The sequence below is a fragment of the Oryctolagus cuniculus genome, chromosome 9 (genome assembly GCF_051225735.1).
Source record: "Oryctolagus cuniculus isolate XC-2025 breed Fujian yellow rabbit chromosome 9, ASM5122573v1, whole genome shotgun sequence".
Taxonomy (NCBI): Eukaryota; Metazoa; Chordata; class Mammalia; order Lagomorpha; family Leporidae; genus Oryctolagus; species Oryctolagus cuniculus.
In genome coordinates, this window is record NC_142875.1 from 93,762,991 (window position 1) to 93,779,010 (window position 16,020).

Consider the following 16,020-nt stretch of genomic DNA (forward strand, 5'->3'; position numbering starts at 1 on the left):
TTAGGACGAAAAACAACATGTTTATAACTGCCTGTAAGATGTTGCTTGATGCATGTCCTGCCTACCTCATCATTCAAATTCCCAAAACTCTGCTCCTCCCATGTGCCCTCTTGCCCCTTGTATTTCTTATCCTGGAGTCTACTGAGCACTGTCAGCATCTCTAGGTTCTGTGTATGAGATGTACCCACCCTTTGAAACATTTTTCAAATTAAAGGTTAAGTACACAAAAACACGGCAAAACAAACCAAGGCATAATACTGTTTGGGCATACCCGAGTGCTTTTAAATATGACCAAGGCTCTGGTAAAATATTGTAAAATATTTACTCAACCATTTATCTGTATTTTCCATGCCTCTGTTTCCTTATCCACAAACCTGGATTTTAATAGCAACGAACTCATAAGGCCTGTAGGCTAAATGGCTCACCCATAAAATGTTTCTTTTCTTTAAAAAAATGTATTTACTTATTTGACGGGAGAGAGAGAGAGAGAGAGAGAGAGAGAGAGAGAGAGAGAGAGAGAGAGGAGAGATCATCCATCACCTAGTTCACTCCCCAAATGGCCACAATGACCAGTGGTGGGCCAGGCTGAAGCCAGGAGCCAGGAGCTTCTTCCAGGTCTCCCTTATGGGTGCAGGGGCCCCAACACTTGGGCCATTCTCCGCTGCTTTCTCAGGATCAAAAGTGGAGCAGCCAGGACTCAAACTTGTGTCCCTATGGGATACAAGTGCTGCAGATGGCAGCTTTACCTGCTGTGCCACAGTGCCCATCCCCATCAAATGTTTCTGAAAAATGGGAGATGATATCAATAAAAGTGTACCAAAGAAATATATACTTTAAAGAAAAGATTTAGTGAATTAAAGAATTAAGAGAATTTTCCCAGAATATTGTACAAATTCATAATGAGAGAAAAATATAAAAGATATGGAGAATAACACCAGAATTTCCAACATCTAATTAACACCCATTTCATTAGGAGAGAATATGGAAAATGAAGGAAAGTAATATTTCAAGAATCAGTAGAAGACTACTTTTAGAATGGAAGAGATCAACTTTGAAACTGAAAAGATCAATTAAATGCTGGGTTGAATTTATAAAGCAAACAAACCAATCAATCACACAAACAACAGAAATCAGGGTAAAGGAAAATATTTTAAAATTTCCAGAGGGAGGCTGGCACCTCGGCTCACTAGGCTAATCCTCCGCCTGCGGCGCCAGCACACCGGGTTCTAGTCCTGGACGGGGCGCCGGATTCTGTCCTGGTTGCCCCTCTTCCAGGCCAGCTCTCTGCTGTGGCCCGGGAGTGCAGTGGAGGATGGCCCAGGTCCTTGGGCCCTGCACCCCATGGGAGACCAGGAGAAGCACCTGGCTCCTGGCTTCGGTTCAGCGCAGCGCGCCGGTTGCAGTGTGCCGGCCATAGCGGCCACTTGGGGGGTGAACCAACGGAAAAAGGAAGACCTTTCTCTCTGTCTCTCTCTCTCTCTCACTGTCTAACTCTGCCTGTCAAAAAACAAAACAAAACAAAAAAAAAATTCCAGAAGGAAGGAATCAATTATTTATAAAGAAAGGAGAAACAAGTGGACATTAAGCTGACTCTTGGAAATACTAACTACTAGAAGACAATGGCTGATACCTTCCATATTCCGAGGGAAAATAATTCAGAATACAGAATTTTAAACTAAACATTCCACTACAACCTGTTTCAATTTTGAGAAAAAAAGAATAATTTTATACACACACAGAACAAAAACTTAATCAGCTATATGACTTTTCTGAAATACATATTAGAGAATGTATGTCAGAAAAAGGACTGTAAAACCTTTAGGAAGAGGAATACAAAAAGTAGATATAAGTACTGCAATAAATTAAATCTTAAGTTCAAATGTATTAGATATATTTCTAATATATATATATTAGAAATGTATTAGATATATTTCTGAGTGTATGGCTGAGAAATTAAATTTGGAAATAAAAATAATTTTAAACCATCCAGTTAGAGTGCTTTTCATTGAAGTAAAATTGACATAGACAGAATGAATCATTTTACAGTGAATGATTCAATGGCATTTTGCTTTCTTTTTTTTTTTTTTTAAGATTTATTTCATTCATTTGAAAGACAGAGAGAGAGGTAGAGACAGAGAGAGAGGTCTTCCATCCACTGGTTCACTCCGCAGAAGGCCGCAACGGCCCGAATTGCACCAACCTGAAGCCAGGAGCCGGGAGCTTCTTCAAGGTCGCCCATGTGGGTGCAGGGGCCCAAGGACTTGGACCATCTTCTACTGCTTTCCCAGGCCACAGCAGAGAGCTGGACTGGAAGAGGAGCAACCGGGACTAGAACCGGTGCCCATATGGGATGCCAGCACCGCAGGCGGAGGATTTACCTCATGTGCCACGGCTCTGGCCCTGAGAGTAGGTTTGCTTTTATGAGCTGGTTTGTTTCCCTCTCCTAATAAATAAATAGATAAATAAATAAATAAATTGTTGAGGACTTTTTTTCCAAAATCATATTTGTTTTAACTGTATTGAAAAGAGAGCAAAGAAGGAAAAAACAGAGACAGCAGAGATTCTCTCCCTCAAGGCCCACAACTGCTAGGGTTTTGTCAGGCCAAAGCCAGAAGCCCGGAACTCAATCTGGGTCTCCCACATGAGTGGCGAGGAATTGAGCACCTGAACCTCATCTTTGCCTCTCTGAGAGCACTTTAGCAGGAAGCTGGAATTGTATGCAGAGCCGTGGCTGACACCCAGGCACTCAGATATGGGCTGTGGATGTTCCAAGCGATGTCGTAACTGTTACACTACACCAAGGAGCAGCTCCCCCCTTCCCCGCCCCACCCCTATCTCTTTTCTTTCTAACATACCCAGTCTGTGATAGTGTGTTATTAGCAACAGAAAACAGATGACGACAACTCTGAAAGTTTTATAGTTGATTTCAATGAATCTTCCAAGTTATAAGTGATCCTGAGCACATAACATATAAGGTACTCATTTAACATCATAATTTTCAAGAATCATGGAACGTGTCTGATGGAGCAAGAAGGAAAAGCAGGTCTGAAACTCCCCACTGCCTGTCAGTTCCTTGCCTACACGTCTGAGAGCAGGCCCCAACCCCACTTGGTTGAGCAACTTCCCAACCCACTGCATTCTTCCTTAACCAGCTCAACCCTACCTTAGTCGTCAGCCCAGCCCACCAACTTTGAAAAGGCCTGGGTCCATGCAAAAGCCTGCACAAGCCCACTCATCCCTGCCTAATGCCCACCCACCCAGAACCCAAAGCAGCCCTGGCTACAGAAACACCAGTCTGTGTGAGGGCGGAGCTCCCTACCTCCTTGGTAGTGGGTCCCTCTCAGTTTGTCTCTGAATAAACCTGTTCTGGCTGTAGAATCCTTGTCAATCTCTGTCTTGTCCTGTCTACCTTTTGTCTTACTCTTCTAATAAAACAAAAGGTTGGTGCCGAAACCCGGGGCAGGTGCAAGATATCGGTCCCCTAGCCCACTATGTTGCCTCTGAAGCTCATAGGCAGCTGTGGGAGAACCTGCTCTCACAAGAGCTCGCTACTCTCCCACCACCTGGCAGGGGACTTACACCCACCTGCCCTATGCTAAGAGCGCCAATGCCTTGTGGGTGAGGACCATGACTCCCCCACTGTCCTGAATTTTTCTTCCTCTCTGTGGCAGACTGGGGTGAGGGCCCTCCATCCCCTGGGGTGACCCCCAGCCATGCTTTCCCCAGCATGGCTGAACCCCTCCCACCCATGATCTCTCACCCTCTGTTTCCTTTTTCCTAAATTCTGCCTCCTCCTCCCCCACCGACCCTATTAAACCATCCTCACCCTTTCATTCTTTCACGGGAACTCCAGCCAGAAACCTGGTGCCGGAGCTCACACACCACACCTGTCTCGGTTTTCAGCCTGCATCTCCCCAGCACGCTGGGATAGACTGGGGCCCTTGGCCCTGCCCTGGGAGGCTCCAAGGTCTTCAGCCCCTCTGCCTTCCTCAGTTCCAGGAACAAGACAGAAAGCTTCAGGAGGTTTGGGGGAGCAACCACACCTCGAGGGCCAGGACTGCCTGTCCTGATGCTTAGGACTCCTCCTTGGGAGATTTCAGCGGCAGGAGCTCCTCCCAGGCCCATGTCCCGGCCCCACTCTCAGCCTCATTCTGTCTGCTCCAGAGCTCCCAAGGTTTCTTGAGTTTCTCCAGTCTCTACCACTGGCCCGTCTCCTACAACACCTGCGGGCCTCGGGCCTGAAGGAGAGGTAAACCAAAGCAATTACTTTTCTTCTCTACTACATCTTGGCCACATGTAAACTGGATAATGCTTACCAGTGGCCAAAATTTGGTACTTTTGATCTCCAAATTCTTAGCAACTTGGACACCTTTTACAGAGTGAAATGGCAAGTGGTCAGAGGCCCCATATGGCCAGGCTTTTTTCCTCCTCCAAGAGCACCCCTCTCTCTGTGGCTCATGGGGGAAGAAGCCCTAAGACTGCGTAAAGCGCTCAGCCCACCTCCCCACCCTCTTCATCCTCCTCCTGAGAGGCTGCGACTGCTGCCCCAGGAACACAGCTCCCTGCTTGCCCTGCTCCCCCTACCGCAGGTCTTCCTCTTCCCGCCCTCCCTCCCTGGGCAGACTTAGATGCCCCTCCCCCACCCCCTCCTCCTCGCAACCCCTACCCCATGGCCTGGGTCTTGTTCTCTTCACAGAGGAGAAACTCCCATCAAACCCTCCAGCCCACCGTTTCCTTCCTCCTTGCACCCCCTTTGCCATCCTCACCTGGCTGAGGACCCTCCACCATCCCTCCACCTTTTCACCCCCTGGGCCCCCGGAGCCCCCACCTACTGCCGCATCCCCAATATACCACCTGATTTCCCACCCCCACCCCTTAGCTGCAGTCTTTGAAAAAAAAATAGCTGTTTAACTTTTTTTTTCTCTTTGGTTTATGGTATGTTTACTCCACCCCTTTGCCTGATTGGCATGGGGTGGGGAAGGGCAAAATCAGTTACCTCTCAGCCCAGGGCAATGATTCTGGTTCAGTGGTAGACTCCTCGCCTTCCATGCAGGAGGCCGGGGATTCGATTCCCAACCCATGCACCAGACTCTGCTAAATTATTCCAAGTTATGGGATGGTTCCATGTGCTAACTCTTATATTCAAAGTTTTCATTTCTATTTTGGAGATAGACAAAAGTCACACGGATTTTGTATTCTATTGAGGTAATCTTTTGTGTCCTCTGTGTTTCATTAAGTTGTGATTGTTTAAAAAAACACTTGAGTTCTAAAAGAGTTACGGCTTGTTTAAATATGTACTTATTTTAAAATATTTAAGTGATCATTTTGTAATCGTGATTAAATCTGGTCTATAACTGGATAGATCACTCTAATTAAGTAAATAGATATTATTTCATGATGTTAAGGGATCCTATTTCAAATAATATTTTAAGCCCTCTTGGCATCACTCACAGGCCTTTAAAAATCAATGTTCTAAATACTTAGGACTTTGATATTTCCAACTGGGCCCCTGGAAATGTCAAAGGCTATATCTCTCATCTTGTAGAGATACTAACCAAGTAGGCATTTGGATTATAGTAAAAGTAACTCTCAAGATGTGAAGTGGTGCTAAACTTTAAGTTCTGATAATATAAAACGGTACTGATATAAATCTTCAAAAAATTAAAAAAAGTCTTATGACATTGTTGTGTTGTTATTGGTCATGATTATTATGTAAATGAAAAAGGCCCAGAGACCTAAAAGGGATAAATGTTCATAAAATCCTATAGGAGTAAATACCTGCCTCTTCTCATTGATTAATGAGTTTCATAATTTTTTTTTTTTTTTTTTTTTTTTTTTTGACAGGCAGAGTGGACAGTGAGAGAGAGAGAGACAGAGAGAGAAAGGTCTTCCTTTGCCGTTGGTTCACCCTCCAATGGCCGCCGCTGCAGCCGGCGCACCGCGCTGATCCTGGCAGGAGCCAGGAGCCAGGTGCTTTTCCTGGTCTCCCATGGGGTGCAGGGCCCAAGCACCTGGGCCATCCTCCACTGCACTCCCTGGCCATAGCAGAGAGCTGGCCTGGAAGAGGGGCAACCGGGACAGAATCCGGCGCCCCGACCGGGACTAGAACCCGGTGTGCCGGCGCCGCAAGGTGGAGGATTAGCCTATTGAGCCACGGCGCCGGCTCAAGTTTCATAATTTTCCATGGCTACTTAAAGTCTTTTGTTTCCCTCAGTTTTGTATTCTCTAAAAACACTGACAATCAGATGTATAAAAATGAGTAACAGATATTCTTAAATGCAGATTTTTCTGACAACTCTAAAATCAATGGACTAGGTAAGTGATTTCAAAATTCTGAAAGAAAAACTGCACATGGAAATTAAAAACATTGTTGGTTCTGTGTGTCAGAGTTTCCAAAGGATGTTTCTCTGTGATGGCTATTGTATCCAGTACTTTGGGACAGCTCTGCAAACAGATAAAGCTAAGTTTAACAATGGACTCTTAAGGATCACTTCTCCTAAAACCTCTTTGATGCTTAAATGTGACAAAAAGGGTTGTTGACACTGACTCCTGCACATTAAATATTTCTCTCCCAATAGGGAACCAGATCAACAACCAGGTCAAATCTGACCTGGCAATGAGGGACTACTAAAGACTAGCCAGAAGATGATGTGCTCAAAAAGGATTTTGATCATAGGGGAATAATAAAAATCAAAATGGAGTCAGTGATGTAAACCCCCAGAAAAAAAAAAAAAAAAAAAAAAAAAAAACAGGGTTTTTGGGCATGGTTGCCTGTTAACTATTTTATCATATATTCAAAATAAATTAAGCCAAATCAAAAAGGGAGGTCTAACCAAAAGAGGAAAAAAAAAAGAGTCCTCAAAGATACTTAGAGCAGTTGCAGATGGCTTACATGGGTACTAATTAGGCCCAACAACTCAGGACTATAACCCACTGGCCATGGGATGAGCACAGGTTATGTGTGGAAGCCCAGAGAGGTAGCGAGCAATCTGGCAGCGCTGATTTGTTTGCTTCATTTCTCTTCTTTTCTCTTCTAGATGGAAAATTGACTTTCAAGAGGATGGTGCACTGGGATGTACAGTTTTATCCCTAGACTAGCAAAGGGATGACTAAACTTTTTTGTAATAATGCATGGACACTTATAGAAAACCACATAGCACAACCAAATATAAAGAGTTTAAATTATGATGTGATTTTATAGTTACATTTATTTTGCAATAGGCATAGTAAACAGGCAACCCACCAAAAACATACTTCTTAAACCAAACTAAGGGAGAGATAAAAAGTTTTATTAATGACTTCAAAATGTATAGGAAGGTTGGGTGAGGTGGTCATGATGTTTGATCTTACGTAGAAGGACATAGCTGTCCTCATGGGTACTGTCTTATCTCACAGGGAAGAAGAAACCCTGTCAGAACATCCCTGTGATTTCTAGCTCGTGCCACCACAAATGAGGGGTGGGATTACGTACCCCCTGGCTGGATCCTAAAGGCTACGTGATCTATTTATCAGAGATCAGGAGGAGGAACAGCCGTGCAACTGTAATAACACGAGGCATTGGTCTCTGAAGTACAGATAGCTACAAGAGCGATCTGTAATGGCAAATGTCCAGCTCTCTATGGACAGGCAACATGGTAAGTAGCAGTGGGGTTTAAAGCAATCAGCAGTGAAGGGTACAGGGAGAAGCTGAAGAGAGTGGCCCACATAAAATATCTAAAGTGAAATTTTACAAGCAAACGCTGGGAAGCAAATCAATGTGACCTATAGTTGAATAAATGCCCAGCCAGCTCTGACTGCCAGAGGACCCATCTGAGGTAGCAGAGAATTCACAGTGTTACCTGCTGGTTTCCCACTGTCTGTGCTGCTCAACATTTTCATCAATGGATCGCATCAAAGGGCTTCCTTGAGTATGGTTTCCATTGGGTTTGACCAATGTGAAGCTCCTATTGAGTGTAAGCAGACAGGAGCTTGGGGTATTTGTTCTCCCAGCTCCCTTCCTGCTGTGTGGCTGGGGCTTGGTTTTGTCCCTCAATTGAAAGCCACAGCTCCTGTCACTGTTGCTGGTGCTCTCATCAGCCACTCTCTCATTGTTCTGGTATCCCTGTCTCTCTGAGATGCTTGGCACCTACTTTTGCTAGCCTCAGGATACTGCTCTGTCCTGTATCTGCTTCCCTTAAATCTGCCCACATTTTTGTAAATGGTACTTTCTTTCAGCTTCCTTCAATTATCTCATATGATTCCATATTTGTCTTTGGTTAGTACTTTGCAGGAAGAAGGATTTTAATAAAGGGACCCTCCAAATGGGATTCTGGAACTGAATCGCTTATACTTTCAAAGACAATAGGGATGATCTCACTGCTGCCTGAAGTGAGTCCCTGCTAATTGGCAGCTTGCTGTGACCTTGATTATTCATGTAAAGTGCTTCCATAGGAAGAAGTGCTAGTAAAAGTCAAGGCATTCAGAGCTGGAGTGGCCACAGCAGTAGGTTGTTTTGGCCATACTGGTAATTACAATGGTAGGACAGAGCAGGAGGCTGTCAGGGGCTAAGACTGTACTCAGGGAAGAAGACATATTGACAGCTTGTGCTGGTGGGAGGGAATCACACCCCATGAACCTCAGAAGGACTGTGTGTCACACTTGGGTTCAGGGTTGCAAGGTCCTGTGGCTCAACCCCGTCAGGGGTCTTAAGTGACAGTCCAGGAACAGGTGGAGCAAAGTAGGGATCCTCAGAAATGGGTGGAGAGACTTGAAATGGACACAGAAGAGTTGAGCATGTTGAACTTCCTGGCCGCTGTAATTATCTTGCAGGTTAAAATAGTGCTTCCACCTGATCTGAAGGCAAACGTTTCTCCCAGACAGACATCCTTCAGTAACAATTCACAACAGGACTGCTTCCCAAGGGTTGCACTGTCTCCATAACTCATCCCCACCATGCCACTGGCTGCAGTTTCACAGACTCTTCTGGAAGAACCTAAGCTGAGCATGGGAACCTGGTCCTGTTAATAATGGCAGAAATTTCCAAGTTGTACCCATGGGAATCTGGAACATTAACAAGGGTATAGATTCTTAGGTACTGGACCAAGGCAGTTGAACACTAAGCTTTGATCTGGCTAAATTGATTGATGTAAATTGGCTTACCTAGGACTGGGGATTGAATGTGTTGTGTGAAACACAAGACAGGTTGAGCTGGCTCATGGTTGCTTGGACTCAAAAGTGGCTTATGATCATTGAGATACAAGGCTGGGACTACCCTAGCAGCAGAAGGGGCTGTGCCAAAGCTCAGGTAGTGGGGAACACTGGATTGAATGGTTTGTGTGCAACGTGCTTTTCCACTTCTCTTTTCTGAAAAGGGTGAACACACCTTTCTGCCCTCTGTTAAGAAATATATCAAGGGGGTGGCCATGAAATGCTCTGTAGTGGCGGCCCTCTGCAGGCTGGAAAGGATCAAGCAGGAATACACTGTGACCTCTGTGGGAGTAGTGGATCCTGGAGTAGAAGAAATCAGAAATGAAGTTTTGCTGGCACCACAGTAAGTAAGCCCCAGGGATGGGTTATAATCAGACCTTTTGCTATACAGGGTCTGTAGTTGAGAACCTGCAGAGCTGTTGCTTAATGTATACAATCAGCTTTCCCTAACCGTAGGGGCCATTTTCCAGATTCAAAGCATGGCCCAAAAATAATGAGGAAAAAATAGCATCTGTAGTGAACATTTGCAAATTTCTTTTCTGGTCATTATTTCTTAAACAATACAGGTTAGCATCTATTTCCATACCATGCACATTGTACTAGATATTCTAAGTCATCTAGAGATGGCTTCAATAGTACAGGAGGATGTGGACAGGTGATGTGCAAGCAATGTGCTGTTTTCTATAAGGGAAAATCTGTGTCTGAGGATTTTGATACAGACAGGGAGGTCCTGGAAGCAATTCCCCTTTGATACTCAGGGATGACTGTCTTTATTTTGGGAATGTGATGAGCCAAAAGAGAATTTTCCAGTGCTTGGAAAAAGTTCACATCATCTTATCCTGTCCTGAGTGAACACAGTTTAAATACAGAGCACCTTGAATGGGGAAGATGTCAGGTCTCCCGGATGAAAAGCACATCAGCACAGATACAGGTACATATATTATTTTTTAATGTGAATATTATAAATTTAAGTGATTTTAACATTCTTATAAAATTTACTTTTTATTAATGTCTTACATGAGTATTGTACATTTGTCAAAGTTGACAAGCAACACCTAGTTTTCCCATATTTTTTTCTTACCCAAATTCCCAATATTCCTTACCACTCCTAGGATCTAGTAATTTACCATTATATGTTCAGATTGGATTTTATAATTTTTTTAGCTTCCACACATGAGGGAGAACATGTGGCATTGCCTTTCTGTGTCTGGCTTATTTCACTTAACTCGTTCCATCCATTTTGCTGCAAATGGCAAGATTTAATTCTTTGTATGGCTGAATAGTACTTTATTTTGCATCTATACCACATTTTATTGATCCATTCAACTGATGATGGGCCCTTGGTTAATTCCCTATCCTGGCTATTGTGAACAGTATTGCAACATGGTACAATAGGTATCTCTTTGATAAAATGAGATGATATTTTTTGGATATACACCCAGTAGTGGGATTGCTGGATCATACGGCAATTCTATTTCTATTTTTTAAAGAAATATGCATACTGTCTTCAACAGTGGCTGCACCAATTTATACTCCCACCAACAATGTTTAAGAATCTTCCTTTCCCCAAACCCTCACCAGCATTTGTTACTTTCTGTCTTTTTGATAATAGCCATTCTGGGCCGGCACCACGGCTCACTAGGCTAATCCTCCACCTGCGGCACCGGCACCCTGGTTTCTAGTCCCAGTTGGGGCGCCGGATTCTGTCCGGTTGCTCCTCTTCCAGTCCAGCTCTCTGCTGTGGCCCAGTAAGGCAGTGAAGGATGGCCCAAGTGCCTGGGCTCCTGCACCCGCATGGGAAACCGGGAGGAAGCACCTGGCTTCGGATTGGCACAGCGCAGACCGTAGTGGCCACTTGGGGATGAACCAACGGAAAAAGGAAGAGCTTTCTCTCTCTCTCTCACTGTCTAACTCTACCTGTCAAAAAGAAAAAAAATAGTCATTTTGACAGGGATGAAGTGATACCTCCTTGTGGTTTCGATGTGCATTCATATGAAACAATGCTCAATAACACTTAGCCATCAGGTATGTGTATTCTGAAGCTTCCTGGAGACATCCACACCATTTTAAAGGGTGCACTGGTGAAAGGAATATCTAATCTTTCTGGAGGTCACTGTTGTGTATCATGGGACTTGAAGGGACACAAACTTCTGGAGACCCTCAGAGCCACAGTGGCTCCCCTGTGGGAGTGGAATCTCAGCACAAGTCCAGTTCTCTGTGAGTACAATGCATCCACAGTCCCATCCCCAGGTCCCTGCCCTAATGCAATCTGATGGGTCTTTGGTCACCCAGGTGTTCCATTGAACATCAGAGTAGTCCAGTCCCTCAACATTACGCTCATTGGACACAGGTCCAGGAAGTTCCTCAGATGTGATTCTAGGGGCAGGGTGTTTGAGCTTTGATCTTTACAAGGATTCTTTTTCAAGATATCCTGATGGGCAAACTCCTTGTCTCCATTAATCCTTTACCTATACATTTCTTTTTCAAAGAGACCTTTCCTAACTATGCTATTTGAAACCCTACTTCATGGTACAGGCATCTAAGTGAAGACTTTTGTGAAGATGGGGGATGAAAGGGAAAATATTAAAACAAGATGAGAGGGGAACTTCAAGTCAGCTGATGCAAATAGCACATGTTAAATTGTGGAATATCAATGACTTAATCTTTGAATCTAAAATACAAAGAGGAAAATATTTTTAAAAGGTATCATATACCATATTATACATTTTGTATAGTTTATTTTTTTATTTATTCATAGACATGCAACATAGAAGTATTAAAGCAAGCCTCTAACCTTCAATACTATGAATGGTTGGGAGAAGTTAAGAGAAGAAAGAATGGAAGATAAAGTTTACAGTAGGTTTACAGCAAATAGAGGAAAACCTTAACATCTCTTCCATCTTTGTGGTGGTTACATAGATGTTTCCTGTAGTTTTCTCTATCTTTCAGTTTCATTGCCTACTATCAAAATGAGGTAAAAAGAGTGGTAGTTGTGAATGGAGAGATGGCAAGGGACAGTCCATGGCTGACTTGTCTTCTATTTAGAGACGTTGAGACTTTGTCCTATGGTGCGAGGTTAACCCCTGAAATGTTTCCCAAGTAAGGGGGCACACAGCAATCAGTCTGGGTACCAAGAGAAGGATTCTTTTGACAAAGTCAGGAATGGATTCAGGAGTTCTGAAAGAAGGCCGCAAAGAAACAGTGTGCAATGTGTAGCAGTAGGGGTGCATTGAAAGGGCAAGTCCAAATGAATGCTTTCGGTTGTCAAGTGTAGCACGGCGATGTTCAGTGTAGGAAGTGGAACTGGTTTGATTATATCTGCGTCCAGACCATATCCTTGCTCAAAAACAGTGGAGGGTTCAGTCTGCTGAATTAAGTGCCTACCATCAGAGATAAAAAAGAAAGTCCAGGGGTTAAAACTTCCTACTGTGTCTGAGTGACCAAAAAAAAATACTCCTTATTTGCAAGGCTTGGAGGCAAAGGAACTGCTTCCAATGTTTCCTTCTGATTGTTGCCTAATGTCTATAAAATTTAATGGTAACCATCTTACTTCAAAGTCCTGGTAACTCATACGTTGAGTATTCCATCTTAAAATTGTGCACAGCAAAAAGTGTCATCTATGAAAATAAATGAATATTTATGCATGTGTGAGGTTTTTGTCCAACATTCATCATTATATGGTGTTTTACCTACAAGCTCTTATGTAAAACTTAATAAAATTGTAGTGAAATTATACATATTTAAGAACTGAAAAATAACTTCCTAATAAGTAAGAGAAAAGTGAAATAAAAATAGTGTCCTCATAGGTTCAAAAGAGTTTTGGTAACCTTTAGCAAATAAATGTCAAGGAAAATACTGACTCAGCCCATAGTAATCAATCACACGGAAGAATCAGGCGAGCTTACCAAAGTGAGTTGTGAAGTTACTGATTTCTGTAACACAAAAAAATCTTACTTTAGTTTTTTTTTTTAAATGTTTTTATGCTCCAGAAAAAGAATGTTCTACATAGAAAGCATAGATGCATGGATTTTTTAAATTATTCAGAACGATGGTATCTGAGTGTTTGGTTTACAGTCCATCGATACCCAAGACCAGCAATGTTGGAGCAGTGTTTTAATTAACCTGAGGGTCGCCGAGGCTGATCAGAAGTCTAAGAGAAAGTGACAGAGACAAACTGAACCCTTTACACCTCATTATATTCTGTTGTTGAGAATCAAATGCCCATTGCTGATAGCCTCCCTGAAACCTATCTCTGTCCTTCCCTTTCCAAAGTACTGTGAATCAGGATTGCATCATGCTTTTGGGGAAAAAAACACTTAATCCTTGAAACATTAATTGCTATGAATCACAATTCCCTGGAGTAGGAGGAAAGAGAAATAGCACATTTGAAAAAATAATGGTCTCTCTCTCTCTCTCTCTCTTTTTTTTTTTTTTTTCACTGAGAATCTCAAAGCAACCACTGCAATCACAGACTTTGTGGGTCTTAATGCCTGGACTGATGACCCAAAGGAGGAGAAAGAACCGGAAGAACACAAATCATGACACCCACAAGGCCGTCATCGTAGAGACACCGCATAGGTCATTGGAGCCAGGGTCGGCCTAAGATGGCTGGGGGCCCTTTGCAGTGTCAGCCGGTTCTGAGAGACAGCGGCATCTGCTGTGTGCTCAAGGTCAGCACCAGCGCCACAGAAGCCCACGGTGTGTTTTCGGAGCAGGTGTTCCCCTCGGGTGCGCCTCAGGGTTCCAGCTCATGGGAAGCCGGTGCTCAGAAGCAGAGACTCCCCTTCCTGCTGAAGTATTCCCGCCGGGGACTTGTTGGCAAAGTGGGGCACAGCACAGCCTGAGTCTGCAAGGATCCGCCGTCCTCAGGTCGTTCCTATCTCGCTCCGGCCACGGCCCACAGAGGAACACTCGGAATCGTCCTAGTGGGGAGCCCAGTGCTCTAAGCTCCACAGCGTCCCCAGCGGCGCAGAGTGGATTAGCACCCTGCACGTGGCCTGCGGGGCAGGAGCCTCACTTTAGAGCAGGTCCTCTCTGAGCCACTCACGCCCTCATGGGCTGGTAGCTGGCACGTTGGAAAAGCTGCTCCGGGAGTGTCAATCTTGTCTTTGTAAACCAGCAGGTGCCACCTCATGCCGTGCATCCGTTTTTTGCATAACTGGCTTGCTAACTGCACCCCTGCTACTCATGGGGACCAGCAATCTTTTTTAATCCCCTTGCATTGGAGAGGGGCCATGGTGGGTGTCTCAAGGAAGAGTCAAAAGTGGGCTCCCTGAGCTGCTTCCTCTGGTAATAGGGGAATATCAGCCCGGCAATATTTTTGCCCCAGTCACCAAGCTGTATTCATTTTTCAGGAGAACAAAACAAAACCAAGCAAAATGATACAAAACTTAAAAATTACCCAGAAGCCTAAATGCGCGTGCATTGGATGTTGTGAAGGACATCAATAATACTCACAAGTGTTGGAAATGATCCAGAGCTGACATGTGGATTGAGCTAAAAACGTTAGTTTTCCTTGTGAGATAGTTGACTTCCTTCTGTTTAATTCTTCGTTTAACCGATCCTTACTGAACCAGGGCAGCCTGCAGCTTGAGCTCGTCGGGAATCTACTCGGTGGGGCTGCAGGCCGTGGAAGGCTTCCCGACAACCTGGAGCTTGTACTTGAGCTTGGGCAGGAAAGTGCACAGCCCGCAGTCCCGCAGGAAGCAGGGGATCTGCAGAAACAGGAATTGAGAGGCAATTACCTGGCACCAGACTGGCGCAATCTGTTCAAGGGACTTGTCTGCCGGCATGGGGTCAGTGGGCGGGAGCGGGGAGCTGCTAAGACAGCCGTCCTCTGGCCTCAGCAGCTCCCAGAGACATCGACTCTTGCCAGGACTTGGGGCCAGCAGAGAGCGAGGTCTTTGGATTTCTTCCCCCCTACAGGTTTCTATGCCACCGGCATTGAAGAGCTGCCTTTTTATAAAGCAGTACGCTTAGTGGATGTTTAGATGTTTACAATCAGCAATTTCTTTCTGTGTCTTATCTTTGCTAGATTGTGTTAGGTAAGTAATTATTATATTAGCCAGAATGATGGTTAAAAAAAAAAGAAGCAAAGAACAGGAAAATAAAACCCAAATTGAAGAGAAATTAAAAATCTAGGTAGGCAGCAATCTGTACACTGTTCTATTTTGAAATTGAACTGTTGCAGGTTGAGCAGCCCTAATCCAAATATTCGAAGTCTGATATGTCCCCAAATTCTAAACTGTTTGGGCACTGACATGACAAATACACCTGACTTTATGTGACAGGTTGCAAACAAAATACAGGTGCACTAAAAAGGTTGTGTAAAACTACATTCAGGGACCAGCGTTGTGCTATATCGGGAAAAACCACAGCTTGACATGGCAACCTATTTCAAGTACTGACTGCTCTGCTTCCAATCGAGTGCCCTGCTAACGGCCTGTGAAAAGCAGCAGAAGCTGGCCCACGTGTTTGTGCCCTTACCACCCACATGGGAAGCCTGGATGAAGCTCCTGGCCTCTTTTGGCCTGGCTCCCCCCTGGCCATTGTAGCCACTTGGGGATTGAACCAGCAGATGGAGGAGCTCTCTCTCTCTGTCCCTCTGTCTTTCTCTGTAACTCTGACTTTCAAATAAATAGATCTTAAAAATGAAATCTACCTCCAGACTATGTGTATGAGGTTTTTACAAAGTATAAATGAATCTCACATGTACACAGAGTTCCTATCCCAAGCATATTGCTTATCTGTTAATATCCCAAACTCTGAAGAAGTTCAAATTCTGGAAATCAGATATGGGATACTCAATCGTTACTTTAAAAGAAGCTTAAATCA

General features: G+C 44.2%; 1 long non-coding RNA gene across 1 annotated transcript; it reads left to right on the plus strand.

Annotated features, from left to right (window-relative positions):
• Window positions 1-3,757: 3,757 nt before the first annotated feature.
• Window positions 3,758-15,241, plus strand: LOC149124668 (uncharacterized). The gene is made up of 4 exons (XR_016213760.1): window positions 3,758-4,249; window positions 7,396-7,634; window positions 9,351-9,529; window positions 13,630-15,241. It is a non-coding gene; the product is annotated as an uncharacterized LOC149124668 (long non-coding RNA).
• Window positions 15,242-16,020: the final 779 nt, after the last annotated feature.